Source organism: Ursus americanus, chromosome 1, assembly GCF_024610735.1.
Source record: "Ursus americanus isolate L20-20 chromosome 1, mUrsAme1.1.p, whole genome shotgun sequence".
NCBI classification, from domain to species: domain Eukaryota; kingdom Metazoa; phylum Chordata; class Mammalia; order Carnivora; family Ursidae; genus Ursus; species Ursus americanus.
Window position 1 is genome coordinate 106,053,007 of NC_142127.1, and position 24,061 is coordinate 106,077,067.

Sequence of the window (24,061 nt, forward strand, 5' to 3'; positions counted from 1 at the left end):
AGCCGAATTGGCAACAAACGTGCAGGACCTTCTGGAAGCATGAGAGAGAGAGAGAGAGAGCCCAGATCAGAAGGAGGGAAACGAGGTCACCAGCAAGGAACCAGAAAGACACAACGTTCGCCGGAAAGGAACGAAGGAAGACAAATCTCAACATTCCAGGAGGATCCGGCCTGAGAAGGCGCATCGGAGTCCCCCGCGTCAAGCAGCTGCGACCTTAACGTCCTTGAGCCCTCAGGACATGGGGACAGCATCGGACGGCTCACAGAGATGCTTTGACGGGACGTTGCCGTCTCCGGGGAAGCCGGACGCTGCTTTCGCAGGGGCACCCGGCCACCCTGTTCTGCGGCAGCAGGAAGCTCAGGGACCTGCAGAGAGTGGGGGCCTGGGGGACCCCCTGGACAGGAGCCAAAGGGGTCCCGGGGACACGCTGAGGCGGCTGAATTAAACACAGAGAACGAATCCAAGTGTGCCCTGGGTTAGCTCCGGTGGCGGAACAGCCATGGCCTTAAAGATCACACGGGAAGTCGCCGCCCTGGGAACAGGGTGCCGCCGACCCGGGCGCCCTCCTTGCCTCCCCCCTGGTCCCACAGCAGAGGGACTGTCCTTCCCCGGATTCCAGAATGAACGGGAGGTGGAAACTGCCTCGGGTCTCCCCCACCCAGGGCCCCATAGCGCGTGTCCCACTGAGGTGCCCGGAGGGGCGTCTACACCAAGCGCTGTCCACACAGCCTCAAAGCAGAAGAGAGCTGCCTCCAAGTTGTCCGCTGCTTCTGCAGATCCAGAGCCACCGAGAGACACTCTCCTCTCTGCTCAAGCAATTCTGATTTGTTTGATTGCCGGGGAGTGATTAATCAGCGTCTCAAACCTCTTAGATTGTAATTCTTAGACAATGCTCTACAACTGCAGGGTATTTAAGCAACTCTTACATTAGTTTCTTACATTTCATCCTATTTATAAGTAGTGTAATTACACTATCTTTATTATTGCTAATAAATTCACTAAAATAACCCAGAAACACAGCCAGATTTTTATCTTCTAAAATAAATTCAATTTTTTTTCTCTTTCGTTTTATTGCTCTTACTGTTTGTACAACGTCCTGGAGACCCGATAAGATGATAATCTCAGGGTAGTGTTTTATAAACGTGCATCGCACTGCTGTTCAACACGTCTCTTCTGTTGACCCAGAATCTGCCGTATCTGGCCCCTCATATGATGCCAGTGTGGTTTGCTCTCATTGGATCCGCTGCTGTGGCTCAGGGACTCTGCGATCGCTCGAACGAAGCCGGGCAGACCTGGAATTCTGGGGACAGCGGTGTGTACCCGCGACACCCGGGGCGGAGGGTTTCCCAGTGCCCCGTCCCTTCCCGCGACCCGGACCCAAGTATTTGGGGGCACCCGGCTCTCCAGGCTGCAAATAGCAACGTGGGTGTGGGCCAAGCGGTGCATTTGCTCTACTCCGGAGACGAACAGGTTCAACTGACTAAAGTCAGGAGAGAAAAGTTGGGGAACGCGGTTAGAGCAGGTCATCTCGCCTTCAGCCCCCATAGCGCGAGCATGCGCGCGGCTGCGGGAGGCCTGCCCGGTGGACGGGCCGCCTCCCCCTTCGCCCCGGGATCCAGCTCCCCACGAGGGTTTCCCTCCACAGGCAGCCTGTCCCCACCCTTGTTTCTGGGGGCCCCCGCTCCCCCTGCCCCACTGTGACGCTGATCAGAGTCTCTCAGGACCCGGTGCCCCAGAGCACACTTCGGGGTTCCTGCAGAGGAGATGGGGCTCCGGGGGTGTCCAGCCGTGACCCCGAGGGCAGGGGTGGCTTGCTCTCCTCCAGCCAACCTCCCAGGCCTCCTGCAGGGAGACAGCCCGAACCTCAGGGGAAGTGCCCCAGGCTGCCCTGAACAGAGGTCACAGGTCACACGCCCCTCTTCAGCCAGGCCTGCCTCCAGCAAATTATGAAGGCGACCAAGATTTACCAGGATCCCCCGACCCCCTTCCCTGCTCTCCGGTCTGGTGCTTGGTTGGGAAAGGACCTCGGAGGTCAAATGGCATCCTCACCCCCTCCCTGGCCACCTCTGACCTCAGTCATAGCCTAGCCAGCTCCGGTGACAGCTGGAGCTGGTGACTGTGGGCAGTTTAGGACTCGGCTGGGCAGGGCAGGGCCTGGGGATACAGACCACATGGAGGCCCTGCCTGCACACTTGACCTTGGGCACCATGGCCCCTGCTCGGCTCAGCTCCCCACACCACTGCCATCAGGCCAGGGAGGTCTGGCGGGGGCTGGGGACCGGGGACCCAGTGGTGGGTGTCCAGCTGTCCTCCAATCCGGCACCTGCAGAGAGCCCGTGTTCTTCCACATTTGATTTCCCATGGCTTCGAAGTGTTGAGGGTACAAGGACCTTCCATGGAGGGAAGTGGAGTCATTCACTCAGGAGGTCCTTGGCCTGTGTGGACCAGCATGGGCGGGGGTCAGGTGGGGTCAGGTTTGAAGCCTCGGGTCACCCTTGAAGAGGCAGATGAACACCAGCAGGTGCAGGAGGGTCAGCACTGTTGTGTTGCAGGACGAGAGCAGCCTGGGGGGAGGGGCGGACGTGGGGGCGGGGGCATCTCAGGCTCACTGTGTGGGGGGGGACATGGGAGCGTCACCATCACAGATGCTCCAGCTGGGGATGAAAACCAGTCAGGGCTCTGCTATGAACACGCGGAGCTCAGGGCGCCCCCCCCCCCGCCCCGCAGCAGCGACTCTGAGCACTCCCGGGGCCTGGCGTGACATCGGGGGCCCCGGTGGGCATGTTTCGACCTCACTCCTGGCCACTGGCGACGTGCAGAGCTCTGCGGGGACCATGGGCTCCTGGACTTGACCTGACAACCCTTTGGGACTGAACGTTCAATTCCCAGGCATAGCGATCAGGTTTCCAAACACCGAGTCTGGTTTGATTCTATCTTTTTCAAAATACACATCGCACTTGCTGCTTCTGGCTGTGATGAGATAACAGGAACTGGAGTTACCCTCTGGTCTGAACCAACGCCGCGCTGGACAAAACAGGAAAGGGCTCCCTTGGAGACGCCAGCCGTGAGGAAACGAAGGACATTACGCCTGCAAAGGGAGACAAAGCTGAGCCCCCGCCCCCCGCCCACCAGGGCCCACTCACTGCCAGAGACGAGGTCCAGCTTCGGACCGCGGGCGGACCCAGCCTGGAGTCTGGGGAGGTTGATAAGACGGACGCACGACAGGGGAGCACGGAGCAGGACACGGGTCTGAGGAAAAGGATTGTTACACGAATGCAAAACCACGTGGCCCCCCACGAGGTGACGTGAACGATGATGTGTGCAGCCAATGAAAACTCGGCAGGCATGCCAAGAAGCAGGGAAGTGTGACCCGTTAGGGCAGGAAAAGTCGACTGGAACACGGTGACGTGACGCAGATGATGGTGTTAGTAGACAGGACATGGAGGCCATCGTCCCAACCTGACCCCATTTGTTCAAGGAGCCCTTACACAGGGCAGTGGAGAGGCTAGAAGGACCCAAATCAGAGGCACAGACACGAAAAATGCGTGTCCGCTACAGGAAGTCGCCGGATGGGATTAACGTAAGGCTTGAGCATGCAGATGAACTTGAACTTGCTGACCTAGACGGCAGCACGAGGACCAGCCCTGGAGGAGGCACAGAGTGTGGGGAGTAAAACACTAAACAAGGGAGCACGGACAGCATGACTCCACGGACACGAGATCCTCAGACGTGAGAGCACAGAGACCCCGTGATCTGCAGGGGCTGCTTCCAGGCCCCCAGCCGATGCCTGAGACCAGGGACAGTCCCAAACCCTGCAGGGACTGCTCTCCACATACACACCTGCGGGAAAGTGTAATTCATAAATCAGGCCCAGCGAGGAGTTAGCGATAACTCGCAACAACAGAACAAATAAAGCACACACTGTAATTAAAGGCACGGGAATGTGAGCGCTCCCGTCTCAGAATCTCTTCTTGCCCTGTACTCACCCCTCCTCCCGTGATGATGCGAGGTGACACAATGCCCACGTAGTGAGGGGAAGGGAGGGGAGCGACGTAGGCGCTCCAGGAGGATCACCCGCTTCCAACCACGGCTGAGCCTCGGTCACCGAGACCATGGAAAGTGGAACCGCAGACAGGGGCTCCGGCATTCGATGGTGACAGCAAGGTGTCACCATGCACCTGGGGGTGGTGTGGATGGTCAGGGTGGGTGGAAGGGACTTCACAGGAGCACGAGGAGCTTTTGGGGAGTTGGACAGGTTCCATATCGAGATGGTGGCACAGGCTTCAGGGGAGTGAATGCACGTCCAACTGACCACACTGCACCGTCTGAAACCACGCGTGTGCCGTGTGCCGACTGTCGCTCAACAGAGCTGCTGACATACGAGAGAGAAACACAGAAAACATGTGGAAGGCGACTCCGAGTCCCATCTGGATGGACGCGTCATCTGTGGTTTTCAGTCCCTTCTTTTGCCGACGGCTCCTGCTAATTTTGTGACCGTGCGTTTGCTCTGCTTTCTGTAGCAGTCAGCAGTTGCTGCGTAACAAGTCATCACAACTCCGTAGCACTAGTTCCGCCAGCCCCAGTCCTGTGGGGCTGCAGTTAGCATGGCGCAACCAGGCTGTGTCCCCTTCTGGCGGTCCTGCCTGGGGACCTGGCCTGGGAGGCCGCCTGCACCGCCCCACTTGGTGGCCCTCAGGCCTGGGGGTCACGCGGCCTCCTGCATGCCAGCAGGAGCATCCGAGCCCCGTGAACCTGGCTCAGGTGGCTGGGCTGGGCCCGCCCAAGGGATCTCCCTTTGGGGTGACTCCACAGTGCACCACCCAGCAACCTGAATCACACTCACAAGGTCCTGTTTGCCGTGTGAGGCGTTCAGAGGTGGTGCCTGCGTTCCACGGGGGAAAGCACTCCAGGCAGGTGCCCCACATGTGGAAATCCTGGGGCCCCTTTAGAATTCTGTCCTCTGTAGTAAGAAGGTTATGTTTTCTGTAAGGTAAGAGGAAGGTAACGAGCTGCGGTCTGGCCCAGGGCCTGAGAACAAAGGGAAACCTCGAGGCAGAGCTTGGGGGGGAGGCAGGGGGGGAGGCAGGTAGCAGAGGGGACCCCTGACCCCACAGAAAGGCCCTCGTGTTCCAGGGAGACACTCTTCCTCAGCCTCCCGTGGCCTGCGGTGTTTGGCAGAGGGAGGGCGTGCGGGGCCTGACGCTGCACTGAGAGCTGGATGAGTGGCTCTGAGTTTCCCCGGTGCCCTGGGAGCGCAGAGCCGCTGCCCTCGGGGTCTGGGTCACCCCCTGGGGCCGTGAGCCCCAGCACAGCCGCAAGTCTCGGAGCAACAGCAGAGCTCTCTCAGGCCTTGCCCTGGGCCCTCAAAACCCAATTCTTCCAAAAGCTGGCCCCTGTCAGCACCTGAGGCCACAACTTCGCCATATGCGCGTCGGTCAGGGCAGGGCACTGGGGGCGGTCTCCACACGGCAGCCAGGGGACAGCCTTGGAAGCCTCCCCTTAGCCCCCTAGAGAGCACACCGCATGGCCTGGGGCACAGCTGCACCGGCGGCACCCCAACGCCGGTGGGGAGGGGGTCCTGCAAGGGGAAGTGACTGCCTGTGGCCACACTGGGCCCCTGCTGCCCACGGTCAGTGCCCGGCGCCCACGCCATGAAGAGCAAGCACATCTGGAACCTGGCTCAGCACTCCCTCCTCCCAGAAAAACCAGAAGGGCCACGACCCCCATTCCAGCCAGATGTGGAACCCGCCAGAAACATGGCCTCCAAGGGCGCGAGCCAGCAGGTGCATTACTCAGTGTGGGGTCCCAGCACCTGCTCTTCATACCCCGTGACGAGGACCCGCCCAGAGACCCTGAACGGTGCCTCCCCCCTCCCAGGCTCCCTCACCCTCTCACCTCCGCGTGGGCACCTCCCAGGCCTGCCTGTGCCCCTTGCAGCCATCTCTGGGAAGATTACTGACCTATCAGTGAGTGGAAACAGGTGACGCGTGGACAGGTGTTCACATCGCACCTGGACGCTCGTGGTGTCCACAGTCCAGACAGAGAGGATGCGCTGGCTCTCCCAACAGCCACCTGGGCCGGGCCGGGAGCCCGGGAAGAGCCCTGCCCCCTCGGCGGTTCCCTCCTCTCAGAGGGTGGGTGGGGGGTGCCCCAGGGGTCCCAGGGTCTGTCCGGGCTGCGATTCCGGGACAGATGCACTCTGTTCTTGTCTTCACACGCCGTGTGTTTTCAAGGCACATTTTTCTCCTTCATCTCTCATTTCTGTCCTCCCAGACCCAGCAGAGCCAAACTCGGGGGGCGCAGGGGAGACTGTATCTCTGTTTCTTTTGGTCGATTGAACATTTTCTTTCCTTGTTCAACATTTTTCAGATTTCTGGGGATTGTTTTCCACCTCTCGATGGTGTCTGGGCCGTGGCCAACAGAAACACAGGCCATCTGCCACGGCCAAGGGTGGGGCGCAGAAGCAGAGGGCTAAAGTTTCTGTTAAATTTAGCTTCTCCTGGGCAGATTTATCTCCATTGATCACGACCAGGCAGGTCTGACTTCCCTAAACCCGGCCCCCTGGGTGAATCAGTGCCTCCATCCCGGAGTGAATTTCCTGAAGTGAACACCAACACTCTGGCCCCGAACAGCCCAGCAGACCGCAGCAAAGCAGCAAAAGGTAAGGCCGCGCTCATGGACGCGGGAGCTCACAGTTCTTGAAGCACTGGACCTGGAGGCGGGAAGCATGCAGGCTCAATCCCCTGTGATCCACAAGGGTGACTCTGCCCAGCGATGGGAGCCCAGCGTCCCACCTGACGCCTGGCCCCGGAGCCCATGCATGGTGGGAGGAGACATTCCTGCGGTCACTCTGCCACCTGTCACCCCACCACCCCGAGAAGGCACAGGGTGGCCAAGCTGTTCCCTCCATGGCGAGTCTGGCTGATTTGGGTATTGGGAACACAGGCGAGGGTCACAGTACTGTCCCTGGCTGTGTGTGAAATAGTTTGTAACCAGAACGGAAGTGACGTCTGTGATCTTTGGATCCATACAGTCCATGTAATGGGTCCCTGTTCACGATCATGTCTGTGCTGAAGTCACCGATGACCAAAAGCATGGGGACGGGACGGCGGGGGCTGCCTCAGACCCAGCAGACGCTCACTTCCAGCACCAACCTCAGGGATGCCCCGGGTCCTGGTGGCAGGTGCACACCTGCATGGCCTCCTTGGGAGTGACACGGATGAACGAGGGCCTGTCAGTCCAAGAAGGAAGACCTCCCAGCAGAGGCTCAAGGGCAGGCATGACTGGCTTCAGGTGAACTGCGGCTTCCTCTCGGGGTTCACTCTTTTAGCCACTGCTCCTTGAGAGCCGGCCCTGACCCTGGCACCGTTCATTCCAGGGCTGGGGGCACAGGGACAGAGCTGAGACTCGGGTCCAGCACTGGAGAGCAGCTCCTTGGGGGACCAAGGTCCTGGCGTTTTCCAGCAGGTGCGAGGCAACTCAAGAGTCCGAGAAGTCCCTGAGGCCTGCAGGACTTAAGCAAAGCTCAGGCTCAACCAGGGGACGGGGCAGTGTGGGCGGGGCTCTGCTGTGCTGGGAGCCTGAGACTCTCCCAACCTGCGTGAGCGAGGAGCCTGAGGTCCAGCCACACGCCTCTGGGCAGAGCTGAGGGACGGAGAGAGGCTGGTCGTGATAAGGGCTGACAGAGACGTCCACCTGCGGGGCCACGGACTGAGCTCGGGTATCTGTGCAGGACACGCTAATCCCATACCTGGAGCCACCAACGTGCCCAGTAACCAGGCACCAGCTCCCCCTCTCGAGCACCTTCTCCGTGAGACTGCAAAAGAGGTGGAGAGATGAGAAGGTCTCTAGGACCCTCCGTCCCAGGCTGTGGCTTCATGTATGACACAGGCATGACATATGTATGGCACATAGGACACAGGCGTGACACATGTATGACAGGTGCGGGGACTGCGGCACCCTCCGTGTGGTGTGCAAATTCCCCCCAGGGGATTCCTCCTTGTGTGACCAGCAGCCCACAGGCCCACAGCTCTGGGGACTGAGGCTCCCGCCCTCCCTGGGGCACAGGGCCAGCCGGGCATGACAATTGCCCGAGGCAGCCCCTGGTGGGGCGGGTCATGTCTGGCACCTGGGGCCAGAGTGTCTGAGGGGCAACGGGCCTCCCCCCACCCCCGTGTTCCCCGCTGTGTGCCAGGAAACCTGTCTGCCTGGGAGCTCCGCACCACCCCCCCGGAGCTGCATGTGGGGCCCCACACAGCAAGGTCATCAGAGGACCAGGGAGGTTACGGACATGAGCGTCACGAGGGGAATGGCGCTAACCTGCAGGACATTCCGCGAGGGGGTTTCTGAGATGACGGTGCACCACCCGCTCTGGGCACCGGGGATCCTTGTCCCCTTGAATTGCACGTTACAGCGGTGCCACTCAGACCACGGTGCTCGCACCGCCAGGGGGACGCGAACATTCTCCACTCGGGTCCAGATGGCCTCCTTGCAGCCACAGACCACAGGCTTTAAAGCAGAGCAGACCACGGCAGTCTTCGTGCAGGAAGACGGGACAGAGCACGGCCCCTTGTCACCCCAGAGCGAGCCTCACGCCCCGCGAGGCTGATCCTCCACGTCCACGTGTGTGAGGCCACCTTACTGAGTCCGGGGGTCTTCTCCGTTGACACACGGATGCCCGAATCCCCGGGAGAGTCTGCGGGATGGGACTCCTGGCCGGGAGAGGTGACGAGCAGCAGGACTCGGGGTCAGGATCTCACAGTGAGGGTTTTGGGGCCACACAGACACAGTCTGTATGAGGCTGGGTTGGACACTCCTGGGGCCCCGGGCACACCAAACGGTTGGGGACCTGCTTTACAGGTAGGGCTCATGAAGCTTGGACTGGCCTGACTATAGGGCAGGAAAGCCCAGGCAGGTGCTCTGCTCTTTGCTCGGGTCTCCCCCTTCCTCCTCCCTCACCTCTCCCTCTGCTTTCCCTCCCTCTCTTCCTTTCCTCCTTAATTTCCCCTCAGTTGTAAACAGTGGCTCCTCACAGAGTTGTCAGGCCTTGCTGCTCAGTGTGGGGGCTGCCCCACCTTCCCCAACCCCATGTGTGCTCTGGATGCGCCAGTGTCTGTGAACAGCTCAGAAGTTGTGCTGAAAGGCAGAGGGGAGACCCGGGCCTCTGCAGGATGCGTCGGGTTGCAAGCTGCAGCCCAAATGGCAGGCAGCTGGACACGCAGGACAGAGGGGAGTGCTCACACTTCCCACCTCCACCTCCCAGGATAGCGGCACGGAGACCTTTATGCCACACCCAGAGAACTTTCTTAGAGAGAGTCCATGGTCCTCCTCGAGGGGATCTGCAGAGGACACGGGGCAATGGAAACCAGAGGGTGGGGGCTGCCGCAGCCCTCTAGTCACTTGAGTTGCTTTGGGGCTTGGGGACATGGGGCAGGGAAAGCTCTCACCCCACAGTCTGCACCCCCCACCTTGCCTCCTGGTGCATGTAAACCCTGAGCTTCTGTCCCGGGGGACCACCCTGTGGGGAGAAGCTGCCTGACGAGGAGCCCCCTGAAGCCAGGACTGGGCCTCCGAACGCCTCCAGCCAGCCGGACAAAGGATGGCCCCCTGGGGCCTGAGCTGGGCATGTGGGGGCAGGGACGGCGGCCTGAACAAACAGAATGTGGGTGTCGTGGGGCACACCCACATGGGCAGCTGTTTGTGTAAGACTGTATTTAGGGACGTTTTTTAAGGATCTCAAGTTTGAGAGGAAATGCCCTATGTTACGTCCACCATATGCTGACAATACACAATACTGCATCATTACATACATCCTTCACCGTCGGCCAAGCACAGACGAGCAGTGTAAGTTACAGAGACGCTCGATGGCTCTGTGTCACGGTGCGCTTCTACCAACCTGGTAAAGATCTCTTCTTTAATATTCAAATGGTCCTCAAGCCTGAGCTGGGATGAGGCATTCCCTGGAGGGGGACGACTTCAATCATGTCAGGCTTCCCCTCCGAAAGCACGGAGGGCAGAAAGAGTTGGCACAATGTCTTCCAAAGAAGAATTACCAGTCGCAGAGTCTCTGTGCAGTGAGGGTACCCTGCAGAAATGAAGGGGTTCCACCACGAAGGGGAATTAAGAGAATGCGTCGCCACACAGAGCAAGTGGACATCCGTGGGCAGAAGAGGGGACGCAGGACCGGCGTCTCCCACCGCACACAAACAGGAACTCAAAACCAGCCGCAGACTCAGACGTAAAATGGAAATCTATGAAACTCCTAGAAAACAGCCCAGATGTCCATGGAGGGATGAACGGTTAAGGAAGATGTGCCGCATGTACACAGTGGAACATTACGCAGCCGTCAGAAAGAAGACACCCCCCCCCCCCCGCCCCGCAGGGTCACTGCCCCCACAGGTCTCCAGCACTCGGTGCCGGCTCTCCACCTGCAGGGCTCCTCCCACCTTCTGGAAGGCTCTCCCAGCCCTCCCCTCGCCGACGCCTTGCGGAGGGAAGCTGCCAGGTTACGCCCACTCCACGGTGGTTGGCAGCGGCCAAGGCTGTCCCTGCTGCCCGCCCAGGGCCTGGCACACAGTAGGTGCTCAGCACACACTGTCACTGGCCCAGTGTCTCTTCTCTTCCCTTTGAGCTGGCCCTGGAGCAGCTCTCCACCTGGACCCATGCTGGGGACCCAAGTCTCCACACTGAACCCTCCAACCATCCTTCTGAACATGCCCCTCCCGGGCTCTCACCTCCCCCTCCTGCTGACCACCCCTCTGGCCACTGCCTGGATCCCTGGACTCGTAGTCAGGGGCGGTGACTATGCTGTGCCCTGCTGCTTTGTCCCCAGTCCCCCTCCCCTCCTGGCGGTGACCACACCCTCGGAGCCCCCTCCCTTCCTCTGCTAGTCTGGCCTCCCACCCCCACGGACTCAGGGACCCCTCTCCAGGACGTGCTGGAGGCTCTGCCTTTCCCTCTGTGTTTACTCTCGGGCCCCCTTTCCAAAGCACACTTGGGCTGTTTCCCCCCAGTGCCATCTCACCCACCTGACCCATGTCAGCCACACCCACGGGGAAGACCCCAGGCAGCCTGGCAACTCCTTCCCACCCCCGCTCCCCCAGAGCCTCCGGGGCCCGGCAGGCACTGCTCCTTCAAGGCCCTCAGTCTCGCCCGGCTCCTCTCTCACCGGCCATTGGCCACGGCCACGGGCTAGCCCGTGTCCCCACTCAAGGCTGGAGGGAACTCCCTGACACACATGTCTGAGCCGGCTTCCCCTTGTGAAACCAGCCTGGGTTCCTTCGCAGGAGGAACCGGGGCCCCAGCGGCCCAATCCCCACCTGGTCACCGGCAGCACGGCCGCCCTCAGCCAGGCGAAGGGGTCTGGCAGGTGTGGGGAGGCACTATTCGCCAGAGCCTCTGCTTTGATGTTTGCACCTCCCAGAAGCTTCCTTGCTTCCCAGGACGGGCCGATCCTCCAGCTCCGGGGCCGGTCAGCTCCCGTGCCGCGCTGGCCAGGCTGCTGCACCGCAGTTCCACGGAACGCTGATCCCAGCGCTGCTGTGAAGGCATCTGGAATGCGCGCTTAGCACCCAGCATCAGCAGCCTTTGGGCAAAATCATCCTCCATAATGTGGTGGGCCTCATCCAACCAGTTGAAGGCCTTAAGAAAAACGCTGAGGTCTCCCGGAGAAAAGGGAAGTCTGCCTCAAGACAGCACCATCGAGTCCTGCCTGAATTTCCAGCCCACCTCTCACGGATTTCAGCCTTGCCCGCTCCACGATCCTGTGAGCCAATTCCTTAACACCCAAGTCTCTCTGGTTCTCTCTGGGGATTCCGTGGCTGATCCATTCAACAGGTGGAATGTTAGCCACTGCATGCAGGTCCAGCTGGGTTCTGGGGACACGGCAGGGGACACAGAAGGGGACGGCTGGGCCAACGCCCTGCCCCACGAGGGGGTGGGAACAGACAATGAGCAGACCCTGTGGGTCAGATGCTGATGCGCCATCGAGAAGGAGAAGGAGAGGAGGAGGAGGGGGAGGCAGCTGCCTTGACTGTGGTCCCTCACAGGTGCGTGTGGCCAGGGAGGTGACCAGTGCTCAGGTCAGGAGGCAGGCGGGAGCTCTTAATGGCGGGCTGCCGGTCCCCCACCAGACTCGGCACTAAGAGACCTGGGCATTTTCTGCTCCTTGTATTCCCAGGCCCCACCTGCGAGGGAAACTCTCCCCCAGGGTGATCAGAAGGAACCCTGGAGAGTGCCACACCCAACCTTGTTATAATCTACACAAGACCCAGGGTGAGCGACTCCACAAAGCTCCGGGGTCCTGGGTGTGTGCAGAAACTAGCCCAAGACGCCCGGGGCCCCAGCTGCCCGGCACCGTCAGGCAGGCCCCCGGCTGGCTGGCCAGGCGGTGGGGGCCTCAGGGGTACCTGAAGGGGACAGACGGCACCCCACCGCTGCAGTTGAGCGGCCGGTGTGTGCACCAGGTGCTCAGAACCCAGGCCCCAGGACCACGTTCATCTCAGCGGCGACCACGGGCTCTGCCACACTGTCCTTCCATGCCACACTGTCCTTCCACCCGCCAGCTGGGCCTGGTGACGACTCCGGCACTTCCTAACCCACTGGTTTGATGCGTGTCCCCGTGAGTGTCACACCTACCCCCAGGACAGACCCTCTGAGACCGGGTTTGGGGGAACACGTGGGCCCACGGCAGCTGCGGAGGGCCACAAAGGAGAACGCCACGTTTGCAGCAAAAGCCGAGGAGGTGCCCTTACCTGACAAGGGCGGGCAGTTACGCCCTTCCACTTTCAAAGGGATTAGTCAGTCTGGGTGGGTCGCGAAGGAGCAGGTTTAAGTCCATGCCCACTTGTGGGTGCCCCCTCTGTGAACCTGGCTACTGCTACTTCCTCAAACACAGTAATTCCGTGTTCTTTCAAGCTGATATACATCCCTCGCTCTTGTGTAAGCACCAGGTAGCTTACTCAGGGACCCCACGATGTGCGGCCACAAAGCACTTACTAGCAGCGTTTTAACAACTTCTGACTGTGCCTCGGACCCTTCTGGTCCCCCTGCCAGAGCCAAGAGCGAACTAAAAGAAGGGCTTTGCCTCCGAGCTACCAGGTGGGACCCAGAGCTCCGAGGCCCTGTCGCGCTCCCACCGCGCACTTCCTGCCAGTGGGCAGGACTCAAGGCCTTGCTACGTGAGGTTTGGGTCTTCCCCACAGAGGGAAGCAGCACTCTGCCCCCGACGTGGGAGGCTTGTGTGGCTGGGGTCCCCAGGTGACACCCCGCAACCCATGTCCCCGCGAAAACCTGTTCTCCATCGGCACGTGTTAGTGGGACGTGTGACCTGGTCAAGTGCTCACTCTCTGAGCCCCCTTCTCACCCATAATGTGCTGGTTCTGCCTAACCAGGCAGCCGGGGGTGGGGGTGTCTGCAGACATCAATGGCAGTGACCATGGCTTGGAAGCCTCGCAGGTGCCCACGGGTCCGAGCTTTGGGTGGCAGCGGGCATGCTAGGCTGCTTGCACAAGACCCCTCGTTCTTCTGGATCGCACAGGCCGAGAAGCTGTGCTCACCACCCGAATGGGGGCCAGGAGCCCCAGGACCCCGCCATCCGTGAGGGCAGCCTGCCGTTGGTCTCCTTGGGCTGCGGGATGTCGGGCACCCTGGGCTCATGTCCCAGCAGGTAACTCCCTGTTTCACTCTGGCCGTCACTTCTCTCGTGTCTCTCACTGTGACCTGGGAAGCAGCCCCTGCCCTCTGACCTCCCTTCGGGGTCGGCCCCCATGAGCCCTACTGGCTCCAGCCTCACCTGCTCCCTCTAGCACTGTGCTCTTAAGTTCTCGCCGGTGTTTTCAAAGATGGCTCTGGAATACCTAGAACACTCCTCCCAGAAAACACTTCCTAAGGTGGGCAAGGCTCGGGCCTCTATTCCGTACCACGCGCACCGTGATGTCCCCGTGCAGACGCAGCCCGCTACGCGCAGGGACAAAGGAGCCACACGTCTTCCCACAGCGCGCCTGTGGCCGAGGCCAAAGCTAGACCTTGGGCGACCCGCAGAGTCAGAGAGACCTGTGCCGACAAGCAGGGCCGGGGCCCCGAACATCAGGCAGGAGGACACGCACCCAAAGCCGAGCTGCTGTGGCGCCCGCGGCCTCTGTCAGAAGGTCTTTCTTTGGGGTCTGTTTCCAGAAGTGAGACTCTGGTCAGAGCGTGTCATGAATTCCATTAATCCACTGATCCAAAAGTCTACACGGTGAATGACCCCACCCGACACTCTAGAAGCTTCCTTCATGGGGAAGACAGGCCTGTGGACCACTGCTGCCGCGTGTGGGGTCTGGGGGTCTGACAGGGTCGCTCTCGGTGGCAGGAGGGTCCGCGGCACCCGCAGTGCAGGGCTGGGAGGGCGCAGAGCCGGGGGCTCCCTGTCTTGTGCCCACACCTCTCCGAGGCCAGCGACAAACCAGGCAGTAGCATCCCACCCCATCCACGTCCCTGTTACCCCGCCTGGCTCAGGCCGGAGCTCTGCCAAGCTCCAGCTACCCTGCTGCCCACCACTTCCCGGGGAACATCAGGGCCACACAGACGGTCTTCACTGGGGGAAGAGGCTGCAGGTGGCGGGGGACCTGGGGCACTCCGGCCGCCGAGCCCTCATTGCTCAGCCCTTGTGGGCGCCCCCAATGCTGGCGGGAGTCCGTTCGGGACCCTGTGAAGACGTTCTCCCGGGAGCAAGTGTTTCATGCTCTATAGAACTTGACACTGGGAGCGTCCCGAATGTCAGCGACGCAGGGAAGACAGAACTGATGGGCCAGAAGCCTAGGAGTGCCCTTCGGTGCCATTGCCCACCCTGGACCCGGGTCCCCATGGCGTCCCATGGACCTTGCCTTCCTGCAACCGTCCCCCCAAGGGCGCTGGGTTCCCACCCGTGAACCTGGGCACTGAGCGTCCTCTGCGTGGCTCTTGCACACCCTCCCCTTCCTCAAAGAGTCCTCCTCCTCCTCCTCACGGGCCTGTCCTCTGACCCTGTCCTTGGGCGCTCTCCCTGAGGGCCAAGCGCCTCCCAGCAGGAGCCCAAAGCCACGCGGGCACGCGGGTGATGGCAGTGGAAGGGCGCTGTCCTCACAGGAGCTGGTCTGTGGCGTTGGGGGGAAGATCGTTAGCTGGTGGCAGAAGACGCTCACATGTCTCTGGACTCCCTCGACCCCGCTGCCCACGGGGTCACACGGGTGGCTGCTCTGCCCTCCACGTGTCCGCTGTATCTTATCTGACTCTCTCCCAATTCCCCACATGTGTCTGCACCAGTCAGAATCACAGATGATGTCGCACAAATGTCCACTCCCCCGGCATCCTGACCCAGAGGGAGCGCCTGCGATTCTCAGAAATGGCCAGTGTTGCAGTAACTGGAAATCGCCCCGTGATTAAGGGAAATGTCCACACCTGCTCACTCCGGGCTCCGAGGAGCTGACTAGGCAGTGGGTTTGTGCCGTTATTAAACTGCTGACTGTGGATCCAGCCCTCATTCTTCTGTTCAAGAGCATTCGTTTGCGAGAATGCAGGAGGGAGGGGGAGGGAGGGAGAGGGAGGGGGGAGCAAATAAACACAGGCAGGACGATTTTAGCTGGAGTAGCAGAATTCTCCTACACACACCCACTAAAGGAGGACGTTTCCAGAACCCAGGATCTGCCCGTGTCTCTATCAGCTTTCCTCCTGGTCGCAAGACGGCTGCGCCCACGTGGAGACGTGAGGGTGTCCAGAGACAGACACTCGCACCTTGTCCGGTGCCTCCTTCTGGAAAGTGATGCAGTTCTTCCAGAAGCCCCAGCAGCCATCCTGCTGTCTCCAGCCAGTCACGGTCCTGTGCCCCTCCGGATGACTCCAGAGCAGAGGGGATGGGCCCCCCCGGTGCTGGCCATCCTGCAGTGAGGAAACCGCAGGGGCCGAAAGCAGGGGTGTCCATCTCCCACTGTCGCTGTGACTGATGAAAGCAGCGGCAACACACACGGAACCCTTAACTTTATCTTTTTGCAGCTCAGTTCTTAACAACTTAATAGACGCACAACTCACACACCCTAAAAGTCACCATTCAAAGGGCTCCACGTGATCGTCTTTGGTGGATGGACAGGGCTGTGGCCATCACACTCTGGTCATCCTGAGGGGCCCCTCATGCTCCCTCCACTGCCAGTCTCCTTCCCACCCCGGCGGTGAGATTCTGCACATTTCAGACCCACGGGACCACACGACATGTGGTCTGTTTGGACTGGCCATGTTCACTGAGTGCCACCTTCCAGGGTGGCCCACGCTGTGGTGGCTGCCGCGCTCCAGTGCTTACTGTGGCTGCACGACAGTCCCTGTCCGACTGCGCCATGTTCCGTCTACCGCTCATCTGAGGACGAACATCTGGGTTGTCCCCGCTTTGCGCACCGTGGATGGTGCCACTGTGAACATGCGTGGACAAGTTTCACGTGGACATGTGCTCTTGATGCTCTTGGGGAGACACCCGGGCGTGGCACGTTGTCACGGGGCAGTTCCACCAGCCTTCTCAAGGATGGACCCGTCTGTTTCCAAAGCAGCCGCACTGTCTGCATTCCCACAGGCAGTGCAGGGGGACACTGGTGTCCTCACATGCCTACCTGCCCCATGTGACCCCGACACCGGTCACCTCCTGGAGCAAGCCCTTCACTGTAAGAACTGATTATGACCCAGCGTGAGGCTGCTCCCAGCAGCCGACTCACTCCGTGGTCCCTGGAGGGCCCTCGGAGTCGTGGTTAGAGTCCCTAGGGGCCTTCCCTGCTTTCTCCCTCGCTCCCATCCTTCCATGCCAGATCCCCAAAGGTGCCTCGATGACTTGTTCATGTCCCATGTGCTACCCCTGTGGGTCCACAGTTACTGCAGGCACAGGGACAGTGCCAGGTGCTCCGGTGAGACCCAGCTCCCCACGGTCAGCAGGCCCCCAGCTTTGCTCTTGGCCTCGATTTCCTCATCTGGAAAGGGGAGGCAGGCACGGCTCACCCCTCAAAGGCTGGTATGAGGTGCGCAGAGGGCAGGCCTGGCACCCCGAGCCGGCGTGGCTGGCGCAGCGGTGACACAATTGTTAGACACAGGGAGCAGCCAGGCGGCGCCCAACCCCTGCCACCCTTCCGCCAGCTGCACGGATGCGCCAGACCTGCCACGGGCCGTGAGCTCTCGAGCACGTGGGGGACCGTGCGTGTCTCCGGGACTTGCCCGCAGAGCTCCTGCTTGCTGTCCTATCAGAGGCTGTTTGCGCGGCAGAGGGAGTGCCCCGTGTTTGTGTGGCTGGAGTACAGGTCCCCACCAGCGACTGCTGGACACCTGCTCGGGAGCAGCCGTGTGCATGATGCCCCGCGGGGCTGCGTGGCTGAGCCGTCCTAGCATGGGGGTGCTGGCCAGGCCCTGGTTCCTGCGGACGTCCCCGCCCACATCAATCCTGCAACAGGGCGGCTGGCCTCACGGGGCCTGTCGGGAGAGATGAGGATTGTCCGAGCAATGCCGAGGAGGCAGAAGGGCAGGAGTGTCTCCGAGCACTGGTCTGAAAGTGTGCAAGCCACTCACACTCACTAATGGTGTAACCCGGGTGTCCGCACAAGTCTCCTTGCTGAGTGGGTCCTGTGCAACCGTGAAGCCGGGAGAAACCCGCGTCGTGGAAAGGCTTTGTCAGGCAGATGGTGCGTGTTTTCAGAGCATGGGTGATTGCAAGCTAGACACCAAGCATTCAGATGGGGTTCCAGGGGCCCGTGAGCAGCGAGGACCCCGGCTGATAGCACTCTGTCCTCCCTGGGGGAGCATCAGACACTCACTGGCTCCCAACGGGGCAGGAAAAGGGGAGGCTGATCAGGGTGCATAGCCTTTCAGCCTCATTGGGCCCCACGCACCCGCAGCCTCTGGAGACGTGAGGAGATTTATTCGACTTACCGAGAAGGAGATTTATTCGACTGCTGGCATGTGTGTGGGTCTGGGGGGGAAGGCCAGCAAAACTCTGTGAAACAAAAGCATACAAACACAAACTAGGGACGCTTCTACCCCAGGAAGTGACACAGTTGCGTTCAAATGCATCCCCCAGGGTGACTGCTCACTTTCTCCAACGTTCCTGCCGTTGCTGAAAGCACTTCTGTTCTTGGATTTCTAAGAAAAATCACCATTTTTAAGGGTAAAAATTGTATAAGTCCATTATAAAGCATAAGAGCCATACAGAAAAATTCAAGAAATGGTCAAAGATATTTGTAATATCTACAATTTCCAAAATAGAAGAGGGATTTCTCCATGTCAACAAGAAAGGGACAGGTCTCTGCACCAGAAAGGGACAAAAGACGCAGCCAGCAACTCACGGCAGAAATCCCAGAGTCAGGTTCATGACCTGAGGCTCAAACTGATGAGTGAACAGGAAATCATGAATCTAAACCAGGGCTATCCCTTGCCCCCTCACCTGGCAGCAGTCAGGGAGCGGGCCAGCACAGGCAATGAGGGGTGTGGGCTAGGGGGAGCCTCACGGGGCTGGCGGGCGGGCCGTCCGCAGTCAGAACCGGCCAGGGGCAGCTGACGTGCAGACAGCTGTCCCGCTACAGGCTTTCTCTGGCTCAGGTGTCCTGCAGGGCCTAGGAGTGGGCTCTACTGCCCATGGTGCCCCAGGGAGGCAGCTGATGGAGGCCCACCATCTGGAGCAGGGGTCAGCAAGCTTCTCCTGTCAAGGGTCAGGCAGTAAGTACTTGGGTCATGTGGACCCCTGGCCGGTCTTCAAGTCGGCCCTTACAGAGCAGAAGCAGCCACAGATGACGGGCAAATGGGAATGAGCAGCTACGTTTTACTAAGGCCTCACTTACAAAAGCAGGTGGTGAGGTGGCCTGGAGGCCAAGGTTGGCAGCCCTGACCTAAGACACTGCCCGTGCACATGGCCAGGGAAGCGGGACTGCGAGGCTTTGGGATCCCATACCAGGGCTCCCCTGCTGCTGTGGCCTGGACATGCCTGGTCTCACGTACGCATGGTCCAGGGGCCTGAGCGGGTCGCGGGGTTCAGCCGGGCCAGGGGGAGGGGAGTCGGTCCTCCGAGTCCCTGGAAGGAGGAAACAGGCCTGCCATCGATTTCATTCCTTAATGTGTTTCCCTAAGAAATGCTCACACAGCTCTGCAAGGAGACACATGTCCCCCGAGGGAGCGAGATCATTTTCAGAAAGAAAGTGAAACCAGGGCTCTCGGAGACATCAAACAGAATGTAAGTTAGCCGCCGCCTTCTGCTCGGTGCACGGTGAGGCCAGCAGTATCGCCTGCTCGAGCATGAGTCCGAAGATACACAACCCTGATCCGTGAGGGATACAGAACGGAGAATAGCATGGGTGGCGGCCAACTGGTCCTTCCTTCCGGGGACGGTGCCGGCGGGGTGTCGCCCGGGGTCGGTGCTGGTGGGTGTCTCCCCGGGGACGGTGCTGGCGGGGTGTGCCCCCAGGGGTCGGTGCCGGCGGGGTGTCCCCCTGGGGACAGTGTTGGTGAGGTGTCGCCCCAGGGGTCGGTACCGGCGGGTGTCTCCCCGGGGACAGTGCCGGTGGGTGTCCACTGGCTAGGGCAGAATCGCATCTGCTGCTGTGGGCCCACAGCACTGTGAGATAGTTCAGAAGCAATGACAGACTGGAATCCAGTGACTTGGAGCATGTTGTGTAGACAAAGCAGAGTTCGACGCAGAAGCACAATGATGCCCACACCGTGGGGCTGGCCCCGCAGCGGAGGCGGTCTGTGCATCCACACGGCAGAGGGGCGTGAGCCGTGTGAGATGCCGTCGCGGACCCCACGGAGCAGCTGGACACAACCCCACCAGGTGCCACGGCCACACGGATGGTGTTGAGGAGAAAAACACAAGGAGCTGAGGGAGACGTGGGATCCAAAACCACGTCTGTGCACACAAACTCCGGGCGAGAACACAGCCGAGCCACAGAGGGGGTGAGCACGGAGGGCACGCACACCTCAGCAAACACACGAGAAGGGGCGTGCACAGCGCAGCTCGGACAGAGTGCCAGGGACTCGGAGCCCCGCGACCTCGCCCCCCCCCACCCCCGGCAGAGGCCCCTCCTCTCATCAGAGCAGCACCCGCAGGTTTCAGGAGCAAAGGAAAACAGACCAGGTCCTTCCCTTCAGAAAAATCACAACACAAGCAAACATCACCTTGTGTTTCACCATTAACGAAAGTGACAAGGGACGCTTCTGTGCGCGTGGGCAAGTAGGAGGACAGCTGTCCTGTAAAGGACGTGCCACTTCAAACCGTTAACTTCACTTAGAGTTAGCGTTCGCATAACCACACGCAGGAGAAGCTGGCGGGTTTTCTAAACTTGAACGATCTCTGCACAACGGCCTATACCTTTCATTTTAAAACCCCCTGACAGGAAACAAAAGAGGCTCCAACACTGAAGGATCATGTCATGTACACACATGTACACAGATCGCATGCACACACACGTGTGCACACCAACACACATCACACACATGCACACGTGTACGGACACATGCACACACCATGTAACAAGTCACACACCGCACATGTGTGCACACATCACATGTATGTACACGTGTGCACACATCACCGGTTACATGCATCACACATACATGTATATGTGCACACACATGTCCACATACCACACACATGCACACGTGTGCACACAGGCACATCTGTCCTCCGCTTGCTGGAAGCTACCTCAAGAACACCCATCGCCCTCCTGCTGGCCGCCTTGGTCTAGTAAACACAGCGGCTCACGCAGTTCTTAATAAAAACCGAGTTGTTGACTCTGTGTCCCGCTTACCGCCACTTACCGTCACTTACCGCCACTTACCGTGATTATCTGAAGGCTCTCCCTCGTGAGCTCACACCCTCTGGCGGCACCAGAACTCTCTGGGAGGCTCGTGAAGCAGGCCGCGGGCCCCACCCCTGCAGCCTCGGGTCGGGAGGGCCGCTCGCGCCGAGCACCCGCGGAGAGCCGCGGCATCCCGGCCTTGTCTGCTTGGCTCCTCGCAGTCTATTACTCAGTTACTGTGTCTTTGCTGACACTGCTTTGGTTTTCAATTTGTCTTCTGAGGCCTGGAATCTTATTTTCTCATCTTTTCTGTACTTTCGAGGCTTATTTTGCTGAATCCGTGTTCTTCTCCGGCTCTGCTCTTCTCCGGCTCTGCTCTGGGAGGAGACTTTTCCGGTCAGTTCTTCCGCGTCGGGGTGCAGGCGTCGTGTGCACGCTGTAACCCTTCCTTGGGCATTTAGCCATTTGCTTTCCCGGGGAGGTTTGCACACCGCCTGCCCTGCCCCTTGCCCTTCCTGCCTTCTCTAAGCCTGAGCAACGCTGTCCAAGCACCCTGAGTTCCGACAGAGCGCCAGGGCCACACTGACATGCTGCAAACTCTGGGGCACAGAGTCTGTGTCCTGGTCGCCTTTCCCACCCGGGGGAGGGGGGGTGGCGGCGGGAGGAAGGGCTCAGCCGAGCTCAGTCGGGGCGCTGGCAGGGCTGGGCCTCGCCTTCCCCCAAATCCTGTGTAACTGACCCAGGCCACTGGGAAGAGCAGCGTGTCCCATCCCGATCTGGGCCCCCCAGTGGCCCGTATGTCCCGGGAGCCCTCACTTCTCCGGAGGGTGGCCTGCCGTCCATCTCCCTGTTTCTGCCACGAGCTGTTTTGCTGCTGCCCCGACCCCACACTGAAGCTACAACGAGGGCTTCCTCTTGCCGTGTGGCTCCGGGCTGGGAGGGCGGCCAGGGCCCCACAGGGCTGCACCCCGCTCTGCTGTGGACAGCATCCACTTCTGTCCTTGCCCCTGGCTCTAAACCACCTTGTGTGTGTCTTGCTGGGATTCCATCTCTAATTTTTCCTAATCTCTTCTTGTCCATTCTTAGGGACCGGGAAGGGGCCATCCTGAGATTCAACTTCGCTCTGCCGTCTTGGACATTCCTTCTGAATACTCACAAGTGGGGACAAATCTTAGTCCCCTAAGAACATAAGTGGTTGGGGGACAGTGTGACTGTCACCGAGGAGGGAAAACTTAGCTCTTTAGAGCCAAGACAGGCGCACAGTTAGGTCAAAAAAGCAAGATGGGGGGCGCCTGGGTAGCGCAGTCGTTAAAGCGTCTGCCTTCGGCTCAGGGCGTGATCCCGGCGTACCGGGATCGAGTCCCACATCGGGCTCCTCCTGGGAGCCTGCTACTTCCTCTCCCACTCCCCCTGCTGTGTTCCCTCTCTCGCTGGCTGTCTCTCTGTCACATAAATAAATAAAATCTTTAAAAAAAAAAAAAAAAAAAAAAAGCAAGATGGACGTGAAGACCAAGAAGTCGGACTTCCCTCCGGCAGGTGCCGATCTGCACACGTTCTGGACGGCGGGACATGGGCTCCTGAGGAAAGTGAGCTGCGACCCCGGGTGACCTCCCCCGAAGGCCCTGACCCCAGGTCCAGCCTGCCCCCTCCCCCCCCCACATCCTGCTGTGGGGAGCCCACTGAACGGGGCACCACGTCAGGCTAAGTGAGGTGCGGGGGCAGCACCAAAGATTTAAGAAAAAAACATCACAGAAGCTAAACACAAAACTGAGGACGTTCCCTTCGGATTGGGCAGTCATTCTTTGTTCCTGCCGGATTAAGGAACACCATAAAGACGATGCAAGAACCAGTGGACGGACCGCATTCGCCCCACGCGGCCACCTCTCCGATGCCCCACCTTGGCCGCGAGCTTTCCCCGTTCCGAGGCGCAGTGACCACCCCGAGCTGTCAGTCACACAGGACGGGAAGGGATTTTCTGATGGGCTCCCCAGTGTTCCCGAGCGAGCAGTGAAGGTGGCGGCGGCCCTTTGCTTTCCCCGCGGGCTGTAAAAACCCCATGCCTGGGCCGAGCCAGGGCCCCGCCCCAGGCTCCCAGACACCAGGGCCTCTGGGCAGCTGCTTGGGGACTCGAGAGCTCCAGGAAAGGGTCTTGGGATGTCCCTGCGCCCACCTCCCCTCCCCTCACGACTTGCAGGCCTCTTGCCCAGACCCTCGCACACCTTCTCCGGCCCCTTCTCTCCGCATGTGCTCATGGAGATCCCTGAGACTGCTGAGGTCCCCGGGCATAGAGCATGACTCCATGCTGTCCACCCACCCTAACCCCAGCCTGGCCCGGAGTGATTTTCTTTGCTGGGTGCTGGGACAGCAACTGCTCAGACAGGTTCCGGAAGCCTTGGGAGACAAGGTGTAAGCTCGTCTGTGACCCCACTAACCCCGACCCCTCCGAACAGGCTGCCCGGAGCTGGTGACCCCCACCGGCGATGCCCCCCAGGGACCCAGCCTGGTGCAGGGGTGGACACAGGAGCCGCCCTCCTGACAGCCAGGCTCCGGCTTCTGCGAGAAGGCAGGACAGCCCTGCTTGGCACCGCGGCCCCCTTATGAGTCCTGATGTCAGACAGAAAGGACCTGTGAATGCCCAGAACAAGGCCCCCGCCTGGCAGCTCCCTGTGGCCGTGCAGTGCAGTCCTCGCAGCCAGAGGCTCCTCGCGGATGGAGGCTCCCCGGGCCCTGCAGGCCTGGCAGCCCCTGACTGTCCTTCTCCAGAGTCCTGCCCGCATGCGGCCGTCAGGCCTGTGCAGTCGGCGGGCCCCAGGAAGCGGGGTTCCCTTCCTGCATATTTCGGTCTGGGCCTGGACCAGCCCGGGAGATGCAGCCTCCACCACACCCGTTTGGGGGTGTTTCTGGGTGTTTCTTCACCAGAACTGGCTGCTGGAATCAACAACGATGACTTGCAATCCAACAAAAGCCCGGGGCTTCCAGAAATAAGATTAAACTCCGCGGCCTGGAGGAGCTCGGCTGCACCCCGCCCCCGGCGGCCCGGGGCCCCTGCGCTATCGGGGTCTGGTGGAGTCTGGGGCTGAGCTCTGTCGTCTGTCAGTCAGGCCCTCACACCCGCGGGCCGCTCCCCATGCCCGAGGCCACACTGACTGAGAGACATGTCCCCAGGCTGGCAATGCCTGCTGCTCGGGGCTCAAAGAGTGAACAGAGGAACGCTGAGGCTCGGCTCTGGGGACCACCCCATTCACCCCCTGGGGGGCAAAGCGCCCCTGCTGTGCGCCCAGAGCCTTCCCGTAA